Source organism: Morone saxatilis, unplaced genomic scaffold (assembly GCF_004916995.1).
Source record: "Morone saxatilis isolate NCDOM2014 unplaced genomic scaffold, NCSU_SB_2.0 Contig17, whole genome shotgun sequence".
Lineage (NCBI taxonomy): Eukaryota > Metazoa > Chordata > Actinopteri > Moronidae > Morone > Morone saxatilis.
Genome location: NW_023339729.1, coordinates 9,533,834 through 9,551,296, shown reverse-complemented (window position 1 = coordinate 9,551,296; position 17,463 = coordinate 9,533,834). Strand labels below are relative to the sequence as shown.

The 17,463-nt window shown below is 40.3% G+C and overlaps 1 protein-coding gene across 1 annotated transcript in view; it reads right to left on the bottom strand.

Annotated features, from left to right (window-relative positions):
* The window catches only part of add3a (adducin 3 (gamma) a), a 99,935-nt gene that overhangs the window by 74,671 nt on the left and 7,801 nt on the right, over positions 1-17,463 (bottom strand). Inside the window, exon 2 of the mRNA XM_035660777.1 lies at positions 7,392-7,429. The gene's annotated coding sequence lies outside the window, so the exon portion shown is untranslated. The remainder of the gene's footprint in view (positions 1-7,391; positions 7,430-17,463) is intronic.

Below are 17,463 nucleotides of genomic sequence, written 5' to 3'. Positions count from 1 at the left end.
ATTACAGAGCGAGCTTGCAGCATTTCATCATAATTGTGCTGCTTCCTCCCTCCGTGTCCATCTGACTGCATTACTGCTGCTTCAGGCTGAGCTAGACACAGCTGTGGCACCCAATCAAGTAAAATGTGGGTCGAAATGGTGAAATTATACAATGTAATTCATTTACCATAGCATATTTTTGCAGAACTATATATGGAAATAAATCACTCCCAAAGACACACAGCCAATTCTATAATGTTAACAACTAATTTTACAGTGACTAGCAGAACTTGATGACCTATTACAACAACCAACACATTTCTGGATACAGTGCACTAAAGGTAACAGCTCCTGCTTCCCCATTTCCACTTCCAAGTTCCTCAAAGATTAGAACATTAAAGCAAAATTACCTTGTTTCTTTCTCTTGGTCCCACACAGCAGCCCCGCCATGTTCCCACTATAAACCTCTGGATTTCTACCCGACAGCAATGAAGAGCAAATGTAGGAGTGTGTATAGATGTGTGTGTATAGATGTGTGTGTGTGTGTGTGTGTGTGTGCTGACATTACCAAGACAGTCACTTCTGTCACTCAGTGCTTGTTGTGCTCGATGAGGTGTACATGAGAATGAAAAGTATTGACAGTCTTCTGTTAGCGCTGTGGCGGCTAATCCATAACCTTGGTCTACCACACACTTGTGTTCACGCACAGGGACAAACATGCATACACACAGATACCGAGGCACACACACACTGTTCTGACACCTGACCTTTACAGGAAGCAGAGTGGAGATCAACTGACCAGAAGCTGCTGTCAATCAAGGAGCATCCACCCTCCCTCCTCCCTCCTGCTTCCCTCCATCCCTCGCCTCTCCGCTTTCACTCAGTCAATATTCATTAAATAGTCAGTGTTTAGTGCACATGAGGTATGAGTGCGCATGAGGGGGTGAGGCAGAAAGGAAACGGGGGGAAAGGCTGAGCGAAGAAAAGTTTTGTTTATTGCTGAAATAAATAAAACTCACACATATGGACAAAATGGAGGGGGAGAGGAAATGTGAGGGGGAATCAAGTCGGAGAGAGAGTGTGAAGCGAAGGTATATGAGTGAGAGAAAAGCATCGGGAGATGATAGGGTTGAGGAGAAGCAGATTTGCTTATCAGACAACACCAAACGCACACACACACATAAACACACACACACACAGTCGGCGACTCAGAATGGTGCCATCTTAGTAAACACAGCTTTGATGATAGTGGTGTCACACTGAGCCCAATGCCTTGACATGAAGAGAGAGAGCCCGCTGAGGTGTGTGTGTGTGACACATCGGTGAGTATGAGAGAGACTCTGTGGCCTGTGTCTCTATTTCTGTCTCTCTACGAGACTGTGGCTATCTGAGACAAAAATATGAAAAAGGATAGCAATATGACATCAAGCCTAAATCTGTGTGTGTGTGTGTCCTGACTACACAATCAACTTCTCTTATCCTTCTACGTAGATTGGCTCCATATTGGATGGTTAATATTTAATATTTATCTATCCTCCCAGGAGACCAGGGGATTAGAAAAGGTAGGAGGAAGCAATGTGTGCATAGACACAAACACACACACACACACACACACACCAAACTCCTCCTCTGACTGAGTCACAGAGACAGATGTTATTTATCAGGGAAACACCCATTATTCTGAACATAATTAAAACAGTTTGTAACTGCAAATCAATGTGTTAGTCCTTGGAAAGACTCTCTTTGATTAATATCAGTGAAAATGGTCACCACAAATCTGCTGTGTGTGTGTGTGTGTGTGTGTGTGTGTGTACACGTTCCTCCAGGATAACCAATGTAGACCTTTTCCAGATTCATTTCTGTCTAACTGTGCTGCCATTTTTTTTATACTGACTGAACCAAACTTTATAAAACAAAAATATGAACTAAAATGCGTAACATCAGTTTTACACGTTATCAATAAATAACTAGAATAAACTTGTAACAAGATCAACCGCTCTTATGCTGGAGGGCTGGGTTGAACATCATTACACTATTATCCATGTCAGATGTGCCTGGCCTTTTATGATTTACACCAAAGACTCTCCCAGAACTGTAAGCCTTTTATTGTTTCCACCCTCTATAAAATCCATCACTTTGGCTGGATGCCTACAGTCTTTTCATGTCTCTGTATCGCGGCCTGTACCCACCAACAGCTGCCTGTCTCTGCAGTAAAAATGTGTATAATTCAAAACCTCCTTTGTCCTGCAGATTTGTCCAGTAGTCTCTAAACTGAAGCCAGCTTAGCATGAGTGTTGATTTGTCTTTGAGTGAGTGAATGAGTGACTGCCTCAGGATGTATCTGGGAAAGAGAAAAAGAGGTATACAGTATGTGTGCACAGATCCTAAACTTCACTTGGATGAGTCTATACCTTTCAGATGCATCAGAAAGCATATATATGCAGTTTAAAGGGTCCAAAAAAAATCACAATTAAGTTTCAAATGATGCATTGTCCATTTGAAAAGTATGAAATATTCAAACGGAAAGACCTACAGATAGAAATCCAGAAATTACTGAGAAAGAAATCAGGTATGGCCAGACTAGTCTCACTAAATGAGTTTTGATTACACTGGGGAATTGTTTTTTTAATTGTCATGAACCAAACTACATATGAATAACTGAAAATGTATCGGTATTTAAGAATACTTTCTGTATAAGCTTATATTTGGCTTTAAAATCATATTATATATACATACATAACTGCCTGTATTTAGTTTTAGCCTTTGGATATTTAAGCACGTCATGCTTTTTACAAATATGAACCTACTCTCTTGCTGCAATTGTTGCTTCTAAACTACCAGGGTCCTTAACATGAGCTTTTGCTTCACAAAATAAGAGCAAGCAGATACCAACAAGCCACTGAAGTCATTCTGTAGACGCTCACTGTGAATGGCATTACAATCAGGTGCATGACATCAGCAGGGCGAGGCAGCCAGGACTGGCTGCATGCTGAGGCAGTTAACAAAGTCAGAAGACGAGAAGACTTTAAATGAGGGCGAAGGGAGACACTGACGTCTCTTTACTGCCCTGCTGAGTAGAGAACAGCTTGTCTTACTGAAGGAAATGAAAAAGAGAAGGAGAGAAGGAGAGATGGGGAGATGGAAGCAGGAGGAGAATAGATAACCACAGAGAGAAAAGCAAGAGTAGAGACAGAGAAAAGAAAACAAAGAGAACAAAATAAAAAAACAAATCAACCTTACAGAGAAAGAAAATGACCAGTGGAAAGATTTGACCTTAGCGTCCCTCCAGTGACCAGTTTGGCAGTCATAGGTTTTATATTTCTTTTCTCTTCCATGGTATTCTTTTTTTTGTCCCTTTAATCGTCTTTTCAGCCCTCTTTATTCTGCAGACACCCGCTAAACCCTCAGCAATGCCTGGTTCTTTTTCTTTCTTCTAAACCTCATTGTGTCTTTGTTACCTGGTTACACCAACACCTTGACTATTTGCGAACCCAACAAGTGTTTAATTCTTTCAATATCAACCTCTATAGTCACATAGGGTTCCTGACCGATATTCATTTTAACATTATACAGTACAATTACTCACTTTAGAGGAGGAAGCTGTTCAAAGACCTGGGAACAGTTGGAGAAACTGAATATCTGTCCAGTATTGGACTATATAAAAATAAATAATTGTCAAAGGAACATTAATAACAAACACCAATGTGAAATTAGGATGTGCCGTGGTTTCAATCACAGTGGACGATGAGGTGAATTGGCTCACCGACGAGTAGATACTGGTTAGCTGCACTGGCTAGGCTAGCTAACAAGCAGTGCAAAGTTCATTTAGTTAGACACATCAACTGATAATATGTGCATGTTGTGTTTACAGCTTGTTGCAGTGCCCCCAATTGGTCATAAAATCAATGATTGCAGCTTTAAAGAATGAGAAAAGGAAGGACTGAGTTGACTCATCTCACTACCATAAAGTTCCATTATTACGGTCCTAGACAATGTCAACACGTCAAAAGGCCAAGATGCCTAATTCAGTTCAATAGTGCGTATTACTTATGAACTCTGCTATCAGTGCAGGATAAACTAAATCACAGAAAGCACTATGAAACTCATTAAGAGATTACATCAACAGTTGTTAATCCACTTTCTGTTGTGGTGTAATTTATAAATGGAGCATTAGGAGCTTAGCCAGATGGCTTAGCTGTAGTTTGCACTCTTAATGGCAAACATATCCAAATCACAAAGCTGTCAGCTCCAGTGGGAATCCTGTGGCAGAGTCCTTGTTTATAATTTGATAATTACACTGAATCAACTTATCAGAGAGAACTGTGACATTTTTAAAAAAACAAGATTATATTCAGTTGAAAAAAAGTCAGAAGAATCATGTATGGTAGAAAATTAAAATTGTGGTGTGGGAGAGGGGCCTCCGATTTGCTGCTATTGTGAAATTCAGCGGCATACATGTGAACACACAGCTGTTGAAACAATTTGAGATATGTTAATAATACAAATAATAACAGATTGTGATTCACCTTTGATTAGCTTGTATTTAAATTTGTAAGTTGTAAAAAATTTTTATTCTTGTGCCAAGTTGCCACGCCTCATTTTAGCCTACAAGGACACTGCAGTGAAATCCTTCTGTGCCCTGAGGAAACTTACAGTGTATCAGAAAGACATGCAAACTAGCAAATTAATGCTGCATGTAATACCACTCAACATACCGATCTAAATATAAAGCGCAGTATTATCAGCTAGCACAAGCCACAGCAGTAATCACAGATACACACTAATAGAGACTTGAACACAACTAAAGCTCTCAGTAGCTGAACCTGGCGATAGGTAAAATGGTATATCCAGAAAGTACCCAGATATGAGGACAACTGCCGCCTTGCTTTGTCTGAAACGGTACTCTGAGAGGTATGTGACACATTATGAGACACGTCAGCAAGCAGAGCTGCATTGTGTTTCCCCCCCCTGACCTGGCAAGGACTGGACCTGGGAGATCTGCCAAACTAGGACTGAGAGGAGGAGAGAGATGCCCTAAAAGTATCTGACAGAGAAAGAGGGAGAGTGGGAGGGTAAGATAAGGCTGAGACCGAGAGACTGAGAGACAAGAGGGGTAAAGAGACACACAGAAAGGGAAAGAGAGGAGAAGGAGAGAGGGAGAGGATCTTTCTCAATATGGATTCTTGTGTCCCGTATAACACATTTATCATAGGAATATATAAATATCCAAATTGCAGTTCCTTTTACTTTTACAGCTGAGGATGAGTCAGACTGTGGCTAAGGTATGAGAACAAATTAAAACTCCTTGGATTCACTGAAACAAGAACATACCAAGTTCAGACAGTAAACCAGCTCCGCAAATTAACATTTATTTATAGGTGGTGCAACCTCACTTAGTCAGTCACATACTGTAAACTGCTTCTTTGTGTCTGTTTTCTTAGAATATTAATTCTGTTTCAGATGACATGGGAACAAACTTCAGCACAAGGTTGCAAAGGCCATCTTGGCTTTCTTGATTATGATGTTCATCCTTTTTAATTAGATAATCTGATCAGAAGCAGAAAAGTTTGTAACTGGTATCATAAAAACGCATACTCGAGGCAGGCACTTCTACGTAAAAGATAATGACATTAGGTCAGTTATAAGTCATTTTCCTACAATCAAAGGTTTCAAATGGGTCCTTGGTGTTGAACATACAATATCTGTATCACCTAGTGTTTCTGTTATGCTATATGTACTATATGTCTGTTGAAGTTGCACAGTCATTTGTAGTGCAATAGCAATCTGAGCGTTAGTGTTGTCTTTCAACATAGCATATCTATTGCCAAACACAAACACTGAAGACCAATGACAACAGGCTCAACATTAAATACTGAACCAATCGAGTTTCCTTGCACACAAGAACTTTTTTGTTTACTTCTAAAGCATTTGATAAGTTTACTTATAATTAGCATGACAGTTGGTAGTGAACATATTGACACAAGAGATTAAAAACGAAAAACCGGACAGGCAGGATTATAATAGTCTGAAAGTCTAAAAAGTAAATTTGTCTAAAAAGGGGAAGGTAGCATTTCGCAAAAAGTGAAAATGAAGCATGGCAGCTGTGGCCTGTGGTACAGCTGACTGAAAGCAAGGTTGACTAAGTTAGGCTTTGAAGATGTTGGAATGAAAGATAATGACAAATAAAAGTGTGATTGTGAAAATTAGTAGTATTAAGAAGCTTAAGTCACAACAAGTGTACTTAAACAGTCCATCCTTTGAAATAGCTCCATCTGCCACTGCAGGAAGTGTTGTTGTGTAGTGGCACTTGACATGCATCTGTGTCAGGATTACAAACTAGCACTAGGGCTGCATGATATGGTAAAAACACCATATTGTGATTATTTTGACAGATATTGCGATTGTGACATGACTCACAATTAATTTGGGAATTCTAATTTTTGCATCACAAATTGAATTTTCACTTAAAAAAATATTTCTAATCATAATGAGGTTTTTTGGTGTCTGTACTAAACAAAAATGTTTTGTTAAATGTGGAGAACAAAGCTGGGACATCTCTTCAGAACTACAATACTTCATTATAAAGCTTTTCTGTCACACATTTTCCTTTTATCAAAAAAAAAAAAAACTTGTGTGATGTGGATATTACACTTGGCCATATTGCAGTTTCGATAGTATATCAATTAACTGTGCAGCACTAACTAGCACACACACAGACTTTTCCTGTTTGTTGTGAAAATCTTCCGTCCATACTGTACTTAGTAAATAAAGTGGTTCACAACCTCATCCTTTCTCTTTCAATGAGTTTAAGACAGATGGCAAAAACTCAAAATAAATGAGTGCCAGACAGTTTTGACATGGCCCCACCCATGGAAGTTGGGAAAATACATTATTTGACAAGACTCAATAAGTGAGCTAAGGTATTGAATGGATTAATAATTGTTAATGACAACATGCGACAAACAAGATCCTGCTTAGTTCTCCTGGCGACAAGTGACCAAAGGAGTGAGGGAGAGATACTAGAAAGAAAGAGACAGAAAGAGGGAGAGTAAGGCCTGTCACTATTTCCTATTTCCTAACTTCCAACACAGTAAAATGTCTAGCCAGAAGCAGCTGCTTACCACCGACCAAAGCCGTGTCATTTATTCAAGGCTCTCCAAAAAGAGCTTACTATTACTCTCCATTTACCTTCTGCGTCCTTGAGAAAACCAAAAAGGAGGGCGGAGGCGTTTGGGCGACAGACCAAAGCTTCAGTCAACACTACATTTCAGAATGTTTTTTTTCATTTTATTTCCCATCAACTGCGTTATGGTGTAAAATAATACCCAAAACAGAGCTGTGCTGTTGATGCGATCAACAGGTGTTTTAGAAGTTTGAGCAGGAGCTGAAATGGTGCGTGTTGAAATTCTTACCTCTCAGGGGACTGCTTGAGTTAACAACGTCTCGCCAACTAGGACAAAAAAAAAGGACACAAACACATTATTACTATTATTATTATTACTGCTACAGCTATCCACTAAAGCTCTGAGACATATTATGTGTCTGAGATGAAGAAATCTGTCAAAATTATAAGCAGACACATTCATTTGCTTTAAGTGTTATTTACTCATTGTGTGTTTTTTGAAGACTGTAATGCCAGGACACAAAAACCCAAATTAGCCAGGAATGAGTGAAATAATAACCTGAAATTAAAAGAAGACAGCTCCCACAATAAAGTCTACTTCATAGCCTGAAGCCTGAAACCTTTTCATTATCCTTGAAAACTCTAGCCTAAATATGCTCTGTAATTCAGCATATTTGACACACTCAAACAATCTAATGAAAAAGAAGATAGTCAATGTTAGAAAACCTCTGTTGTCTGTCTTTTCCATCAGGTGACAGACATGGATTTATGTCACTAACACCACCTGCCTTGGGTGTCTTTTTGTGCATACAGGAAAAATGACAAACCACCCACCCTATTTTTAGATACAGAAAACCTGGTAACCAACCAACTTCTTTACAAAGGAAATGTTTAATGTCCTTCTTCCTCTCTTACAGCATGAGTCATTTCCAGGAGGAAAGACTCTGTAGAGACCAAGTGTTAATCATGCTCTCTCTACTGTCTTTATACCATGTGGCTCAATTACTGCCCATGTACGTGTGTTTATACTGGATCCTCACGAGTGTAGAGGCCTCAACGTGTGTGTTCTCGGTCAAAGCGGTCAGCACTTTCCACCACGGAGAGTGGGCTGTGCCTCCATACTGTACTGGTGGCTCCACCGAGCACCAGGCAGCCTGAGGGACTCGGTCTGCCCTTGATAGTCATCTATGTCATCTGCACAAACACCAACTGTGTCAACACCAGGGAGCATGGTTCACTGTGGGAGAACACGAGAGCTATTGATAGCATGTGAGATGTGTTATTGCTGATGGTGCTGCGCCTGTATTCCATTATAATGAGAACTAGCTACTGGGAATATTAGAAATGGCCCAAAATAACAAGAAATATCCCAAATCTATGTATTGAAGAATTATGAAACAATGTTTTGAGAGAAGAAGCGGCTCCATGAAGGGCTGTGTCTTGTATGAATCCACAAGACTTACATTAGTTTTTATTTAACAGAACAGAATCTTGCGTGAGTTTGTACAGTCAAAATTATGCAACTGTAGGCACAATGACTGGAAGTGTTGGTTGCTTCTGGGACTATTATGAGAGGTTGTAGAACACTTGAAATGTGAAAAGTCCCAGATGTCTGTCCAGGTTGGCTGAATGAACAGGAATTGAAACCACCTGCTGAATCTGGTGGGTATGTTTTTCATGTTAGAGGAGATGGAAAAATGAATTTTCCTTCAGTTCTTAGGTGTGGAATGACAATAAAATGTGTGAGAAGCACAAAAGTCGCTGACAGCAAGTCTGCTCGAATCTATGAGCAGCTTATTGGTGAATGCCTGATCCAGAGATGAATGTGGATTACAGATTCTACTCAGCTTGGTTATCTATGCACCCACAGTCTATTCAGACCTAGTTTCTCGAAACCAGATATATCAAGACTGTGCCTAGATCAAGTTGAGACTGTAGTTCACATTTGGCATCAGCATCAGAGTCTCAATTTCAGATGTGTCTTGATTGACTACTTGTGGGCCGACTGTGGCTCAGGAGATAGAGCAGGTTGTCCACTGATCACATGGTTGACGGTTTTATTCCCGCTGCCCGTACTGTCCACATGTCAAAGTGTTCTTGAGTGAATATGTAGAACATAAAGCTCTGGAGAAAAGCACTATACAAATGCAGTGGATTCCCATCACAGGGAGTTATCGGGGATACCTTAAAATCAAGGTGCTTAAAAGTTGTTCTAAATGTACATTAAGTTACTGTATATAGATCAGTTTGAAGGTAAGCACAGCTTATAGTGTGTGAAAAAAGGTACTTTTAACTACAGAAATAGCTTGGTCATGACCTATGACCAGGTTCACACTGTCAGCAGCATTAACAACATGTACCACAGCAACTGAAACAACCAGAATGAACTCCACTTCAAGTCATTAACTAAGCAGGGCACTGCACTTGACATACTAATTATTTTTTCTTTGGGCGAGATGCAGAGAGACAAGGAGAACTAGCACAGTTATGCAACAACCTTTTCTGCTGACCGCTGCGTTGGCCTTAGTGATTTGGTGGATGTGAATGTCCAGCCACAGAGCATGGCCCCCTTAACCCTCATTATATAAAATCCAGACAAAAGTCTTTGTCTGGAATTTTTTTTTTTAACTAATTATTGCTTTGGCCATATTAGAGATATGAGTTAACGAGTTGCTTGAGGTGTGACCAAAGCTCAAAGAGACACCACTTCTTTTTAGAAAGCCCAGGGATGAGATAAAAGTCAACTTTGCTTACTGTCTTGTTAGTTTTGCCACAGTTACACAATAATCCTGTTGTCGAGTTTAGAGAGTTGAGCGTCCAGTTCAGGCCTGTCACTCTCTGATGGCATGGTGGTTGGACACTTGGTTAATTCAGAGGTATGAGGGGGATGACGGGCAATTCTTCCAACGCAACTAAGCTGATTTATGTAACGTGTGACTGAAAGTGTAATGAGTGAGAGGAGGAGACAGCCAGAGGAAAGGAAAAGATGGGGAGACTGAGCTAACATCACAGCAGAGGTCAAATTCTTAACTGAGAACCAAAACAATTTAGTTGAGCCTAAAGCAAAAGAAGGCATGTGTTAGAATTTGTTTATCTTCACATCAGAGACAGAACAGATGGCAGATAAGACAGCCTGCCAAGCATCTGTTCATTCAGCAGGAAACATCAGCCGATTTTGTCAAATGTTGTTCAAGTGTGAAAATCAACCCATTTAAGTAATCACACATGTACATGACAGCATCCTTTCATGATAGGTCGATACGGGAATAGCTGCACAGAACTGATAATACCCCACATACCTTCAGCTTCAATTTGATGCAATAACAGTATATTAAAGCAAGACGAGACTGAAGTTGCAGCTTGTAGGTCAAAAACCATACCATTCCCCAACCAAATCAGTTCAAATTTGAGCAGATACTACATTAACTTGCTTAGCATTAGCATAGCACAGAGTTGAGATATGGATCTCGATTTTGCCTATTCTTCAAATATTCAAAAGGGGATGTAAATTGGATGTATCCTTGCAGCTTCGCTGAAGAGCAGAATTTGCACGTGGTGGCAGCAGTTTTTCAGATGGTGTGATTCTGTCTGTACTGCTGTCCACTCTAAAAGCCCACTAATCCGACTACTGTTGACTCTGCTTTATTGGGATGTGTGTGTGGCTGTGTATGTATGTGTGTGTGTGTGTTTCCAACTCTGTGCTACAACTGTCCAATAAACATTAGGTTATAACAGGAAACTTAAAAAACAAATAACTGTCTGCAGAATGACTAGAAAAGGCAAACGAATTGGTAATGAACAATCAAAGCAAACTAAGTGACAAAGCAATTGTTTTCCTTGAAACTACAGCCAAAATTACAACTCATCCCAGTGGACATAAGATGCAAATTGTCTGAGGTTGAGTTAAACAAAAAAAATAATATTAATCTGCATGGTTGGAGCTTTTTAAGTCTGTTACCAGGTTGAGCGATTGGACGAATATATGGGCTATCAGTTGCTGGCTGTTTTTATGGGCAATATTTGACATTTTATTTGCCTCTGAAGAACGAAGGCCAATCCTCAGCATCAGACTCTTGTTCAGCAGCGCAGTACACACACTGAGCCGAAAAACAACAATTATTTCAACCAGTTTGACGACAGGGAATACAGTGCTGAGGTGATTTACAGGGGCTCCAACCAGAATTTCAACCCCAGGGAACAGCGGAGACACAGCGGGGGTGGGCCGGGACAGGGTGTTTGTGAGAATTTGTGAGATATTGTCTTGCAGGATTTTCACAGGAGAGCACAGCAGTACAAAGACAGGCAGGTTACTGATACTAAAGGAGGATAAACAGCTACTCAGGTCTGGAGCACTGCACAGAAGAATAGAACAACTGCAAACATGCAGATACCTTCACAGTGCAGGTATAAATATCCACCTTTAGCTCTGGTGAACATGTGATGGACATGTAATACCATATAGTTCAAGACAATTGCTCTGCATTAAACACAACTGCATCTTTATGACACAGCACTGAGGTAATTTGTGAGGCAATAGCAGTTAACATGTCCCTTTCCCTTCTAAACCCCAACACAAAAAAATAGTAGTGTTTAGTTCATACTTCTAACAATCTCATCTCACAAGGGGAACCGCACCCATAAACACATACAACACCATTTAAAGCAAAACAGACATGTTTCATGGCCACCCTAGTTTCTCCTACCATCTACGCAGCCCTTTCTCATTCCGAGGTCGTCAAATACTGACGCAAGGGGTTTTCAGTTAGTTGCAAAATGAAACGTCACTGCTAGATGCCACTATATCCCACACACTGGTCCTTTAAGTAAACCAATTACAAAATACATGTCAAATGCAAATATTTTAAATGTAGAAACCTTCCTTTTCTGAGCTCATTAATTTGGAAATTATATTTGCAAAACCTTCTGAACCAGATTTAACTTTTTTGGTTGTACGTACCTCTACTGGTAACAATACCATTGCAGCGTTTTTAAAAGACACACACATGCATTAATACACAGTCACAAACACAGACCATAGCCCAGGAGGAAGCTCTCCATGCCAGACCAACTACATGATAATCTAATTCGGGTGATTACCCGGGAAACAACTTGTTCTGAGGAAAACAATACCACACAGACTGCAGAGAAACACTGTGGTCATGCAGAACTGTGGGTAGGAAGACGGTAATTTAACCAATGGGTCACAAGACCACTGACTAATGATAATATCTTGTCCATTTGTTTACATTCATAATACAAGTGCAAGTACAATACCAAATGTAGTCGATTGTTCTGGCGAGATCACTTAGTCTCCAACTCCTCCTCTCAGGTTCATCTGTGTTCAGTCCTGGCTGCCCGCCACTCTTTATAAAGCCTTTCTAAACAGATCACCCACACAGCTGTATTAACAGGAAGAGAACCTCGCTGAAGGATGAGTTCAGGCAGAGTACATGACATGACCAGCCTGGATACAGCCCCATTAAACACTCACTTTTGTCTTTGTTTGTTTTATTAATAATAACAACTTTGAAATGTGATATGCTATTAATCCAAGCGCACAAACAGGAGTTGCGTTGGGCCATTCAGAAACAGTTCCTCTGGAGCTGATACAGATTCAGTGCCTTGCTCAAAGGCACTTCAGCTGGGTCAGTGCTTGATGGTGTGATGGGCGATGTAGTTGAAGAATCCAGCAGCCCACCAAACGGCCCAAAATTGTTTGAAAGAACAAATACGTCTACTAGTCAGACACAACTAACTGTTACTGCAACTACTGATTGTTGTATTTATTCGTTATGTACATATTAAAGCCACTAACTTAAGATTGTTAGAGAAAAGGTTAATAATGTAGTACGTCATATGTTCCTTTTATCAAAAGAAAAAAAGCTTGTTCCCATCATTCAGTCACTCATCATTCCGTTTTTTTTGCTGTTAGCTAACCAAGCGGCTGAACTCATCCTTCAGACAGTAAGGTCACACTGTACGCAGCTATATAGCTCTTGGACAATCCAAGCAAGCCAATAAGTCCAATGTTAGTTTTAGTCAACCTAATATTCCTTTAAACATAGACCATTGGTATCCAACCCACAAACTGGCAACTTTACGCAGCATTTGGTGCCTATGAACTTGAACTGGCCTCTTCGAGGAAATCTGCAACCAGTAGGAATGACATCTAAAAGCATCATATGAATGATCATATCATCATCTCTAAAAGTTCACTGAGACATAAACCAAAAACAATAACCAGTACAATTGTAAACCACTAAACCTTACCTCTAGCCTAGAAAATAACCTAGAATTAACCAAATGTGGCCTTACTCATGTCCTCGCAAAACAATAGTTTGACATCAGGTGACAAACAACCTTCTCATCTAACTCTCAGAAAGAGAGTACACACACACACACACACACACAGCATGTACACACACATACTAGGGTTGGGCAATTGGACAAGTATACTGGCTATTGCTATTGGCGGTTGTTTTTTTCTTCAGAATTTAATGGTCTGCCTCCAAAGAACAGAGCTGCTGCTCAGCGACAGACTCAGCACACATACATGCGCAAATATATGAGCAAACACCAGTTGGGTGTTTGACGGTGGCCAGTTGCCCAACCCTACCAAACACTAGGCCTGTGAACTTCAGATGTAATTGTGATTTCCCTTTGCAGTTGGTTGTAAAATCCCATTGCAGTTACGCTACACCAATATAACTAAGACTTTGCATTACAGGAGCACTGACAATAATGTGGGAGTTAAAAACAGATAGTTGTTCTCAATGTTCCCAATTAATGAAAGAAAGACTCAAAATTCTGTGTTATCATAATCACTAATCCACCTTCTTATGAATCCTTTTCCTTCTAGTCCATGCTAGGAACATTTTGGACTTGAAAACCCTGTAACGCACACACACCACAAGACTATTTGTAATTTTTTCCACTTATTGTCATGTCCCGGAGGCCATGAAACACATTTTTCCGGAACACCAGAATCAGGCTCTAACTGATGACATCATCTTCAGGACACACAACCACAGTCCCTTTGACCACAAGACGGATGACATCACCCATCCAAATTATCCACAACAAACACCATATTGTGTAATTATCCCATAAAGGCCACAGAAACATGCTATCACATGGCCTTGTGCTACATGTTGTGTTTGTCTGACTTCCCCTAAAGAGTATCAGTGACCGTCCTGGAAGGACAGAACAAAAGATGGGTCCTATCCAGTTATTTCCTCCGCTGAGGTAAAGGAAATACAGCCTTCCCATACTTCCCATTCTGCGACAAGAGTCCGAGACATGTGACACCACACACACATCTGACAGGGTATCTCTCCCTGACCGTGACCAGATACATCCTCAGTGGAAACTCTGTGAATTGTGGGTGAGTGTGTGGGCAGTGATCCATCAGGACAGGGAACTGATAAGGTGGTAAGTGCATTTGTCATGAGAATTTGTTTTCAAATTGTTTAAGGAAAAACCGATCAAAAATAAATGAAATATAGAAGCAGTCATTTTCATTTAATCGATGTCTGTCAGATCCACCTGTGAAAACTCCCCTACATTTTCCTACCAGAATTACTGAATATTATTAAGTAAAGACATTTTTTTCTAATGTGTGCAAGAAGGAAATACACTCAATCATCTCAAATGTTTAGTTTTAAAAAAAATAAGGTGTTCCCAATTAGTGTTGTGATTAATTAAATCACAGAAAGTGGTGTTTTGAGAATTTTATTTTAGTGTGATGAAAACCAAAATTATGTTTTATCTACTAGTCAACCTGACACACTCAGATATCTAAAATTTAAAATAAATTAAATAATAAATACATTATTTTTGTTTTGTGCCTATTAAAATGGGCTGACAAATACGTTTTCACACAGTATTCAATTATGTAAGGGTGGAAGGGTTGTGTCTGTGTGCACAGGATGTAATGCAACATCACTCCTTGAGTAACTGAAACTGGTAACATGTAGGAAACACTGGGTGTGACAGGGTGCAATCTGCTATCAGATGACCAGCTTGTTTATTTCTGCTCAGCCTCAGCAGGTTCTCCTCTGTAATGACTGAGAAAATAATATAGAGACTGAGCTGGGGAGGATGAGTGACAGCCGGTGGGAGCAGAGACAGATGGAGAGGCTTGGTGCTGCTCCTGCACAGCAACACAACACACAGATGCATACATTTGTATGCATTTGACAATATATTCTGGGGTCAAGTGTAATATTGGTGCCTGAAAAACGTATATAAACCCCTGTTTTAGTACGCAAACAAACAATAGCAACAACAGATTATCTAACTGTAAGAAGAGAAACATTTACAGTGCACAAAAAAGGTGGGTGAATTCGAACAAATCGAGATGGAGCTCACCTGGTTGCACATCAAAATGTTAACACTCCAGCCACAAGAACACGTCAATTTATGTACTGTGCACACAGAAGTTTGTCACACTGCAGGGACACACAAACTCTCAGACTGCTCGGTGATGCCCACGGGGGCTACTGAGCAGAATGTAACATGCGTCACGAATGACATCCATCGGCCCTCCAGCAGAGAAGAAGTACGGCAACGTCAACAGCAGCTCAGTGTGAAGACAGACTGTTCCTGTACGTACAGTAGAGGGATATGTCCTGCAGATACACTGACCTGAAAACAGGACTGAGGTGAGAACACAGGCTGAGGTGAGGTTGCAGCTTTAGATATCCTCTTAAAGCACAGGACACACTACCTGGCTCTGAGGTTGAATACAGTATAGACCTTCTATATCTTTCACAATAAGGATTAAATTAATCACAAAGTACAGCAGATGTTATGGTGTAGGAATATGTGCTCCTGGGAGTTGTGCGCAGGGAAAAGGTGATAATGATTCAGGGCAGCCCAGACATGGAGGGAGTCCTCTAAAGTCTGTGTTAATTTAGCAATTTAATGGTCTTCTATTATGTTAATGCTTTTAATGGTATCCTCAGGTGCCAGAGCCTCACTCTTTGTCAGGAAACCTGCAGCTACTTGTCAGCCTGCAGATAGAGTCAAAGTTTATGAGCTTATGATGTCTGTCCTTGTCAGGATGCATTAGCTGGCACGCACATACAAAGATTAGTCTTTGCTCACTTTTGCGAGAGTCAATCAGTATCATTGCAATCCAGCCACATTGAGCATAGCGGAAAAATTGTAAAGAGTAACTTAATAATGTGCTGAGAAGCAGTGTTTCACTCTCTCTCACTGAAAGTTTTAAGTTTGTCGCACCTCTGACCACATCCAACAGTGATGGCATGGTGTGCTGATGTACCCTGTACTACGTCTGCATCACTGCAGTAGTGTTTTCAGTAGGTCAGCAAAAAAAGATTTTCAGCTGGTGTTAAATTGCTGTTTAAAAGTTACAATGTATATAAATGGAGGTAATATCCAGATATCCAATGTCCTATTAAAAGGTCAGATGTAAACCTATACAGTACAGTACCTTGAAACTGTATGTGTCAAAGAACGTGTCTGCCTTCTTTCAAACAGTTATGTTTATTTTACATTTCAACCAAACATAGCTTGTAACTCACACATTTTCTAGTAATGGAACACCCAGACAATTTCTGATGTATCCAGTGACATTATATTACTGATATTAACCAAAAATATTCAAAACAAAGTAACGATGACCAATGGTGAATACTTAAAGGCATGGTGGCCTGAGAGGTATTTTTGGCCATGTGTGCAAGGATAAGAGGTCATAGTAGCACATGTAACTGAATAAACACACACAAGGACAACGTGACTATTTGTGATCCAGCAGAAGAAGAAATAAACGAACTGTGGATTAGCACCATGGTGGTCCAGCGGATCCAGTGTCACCACACACATACTGTAGCTCACAAAACACTCTATGGCCAGCCCAGTCAATGTGCCAAGAAAACACACATGTAACACACAACTGATCTCTGGGAGCCACCACAGCAGTGAGAGTGTGGCAAAATCGAAACCACTCTTGTCTAGCAAGTAAACATCAACACTGTTTTGTAAGATGTCATTTGTTCTCATGTCACGTCTTGTCACGCCCTACCACACCACACATCCAAATAAAGCTCACTAAATCAATTAAAGCCAGGACTAAGAACCACAAATAACTGCCACAACACAACATTAAGACCACACTGGGCAGTGCTGACACAGCATCTTAGTTGAGAGAATGAGAATCATTGTTTAGTACACAAGCTGACCCAGTTAGAGAAGAGACAACAGAGAAGGACTGCACAGTACATACCCACACCAACGCCAGGACTCAGAAGCCAGCTAAGCTCAGTGCTGCTGCCAACAGGGATTTGTCACTGGGTGTGTGATGTGACAATACAACGGTGTGTGTGTGTATGTGTGTG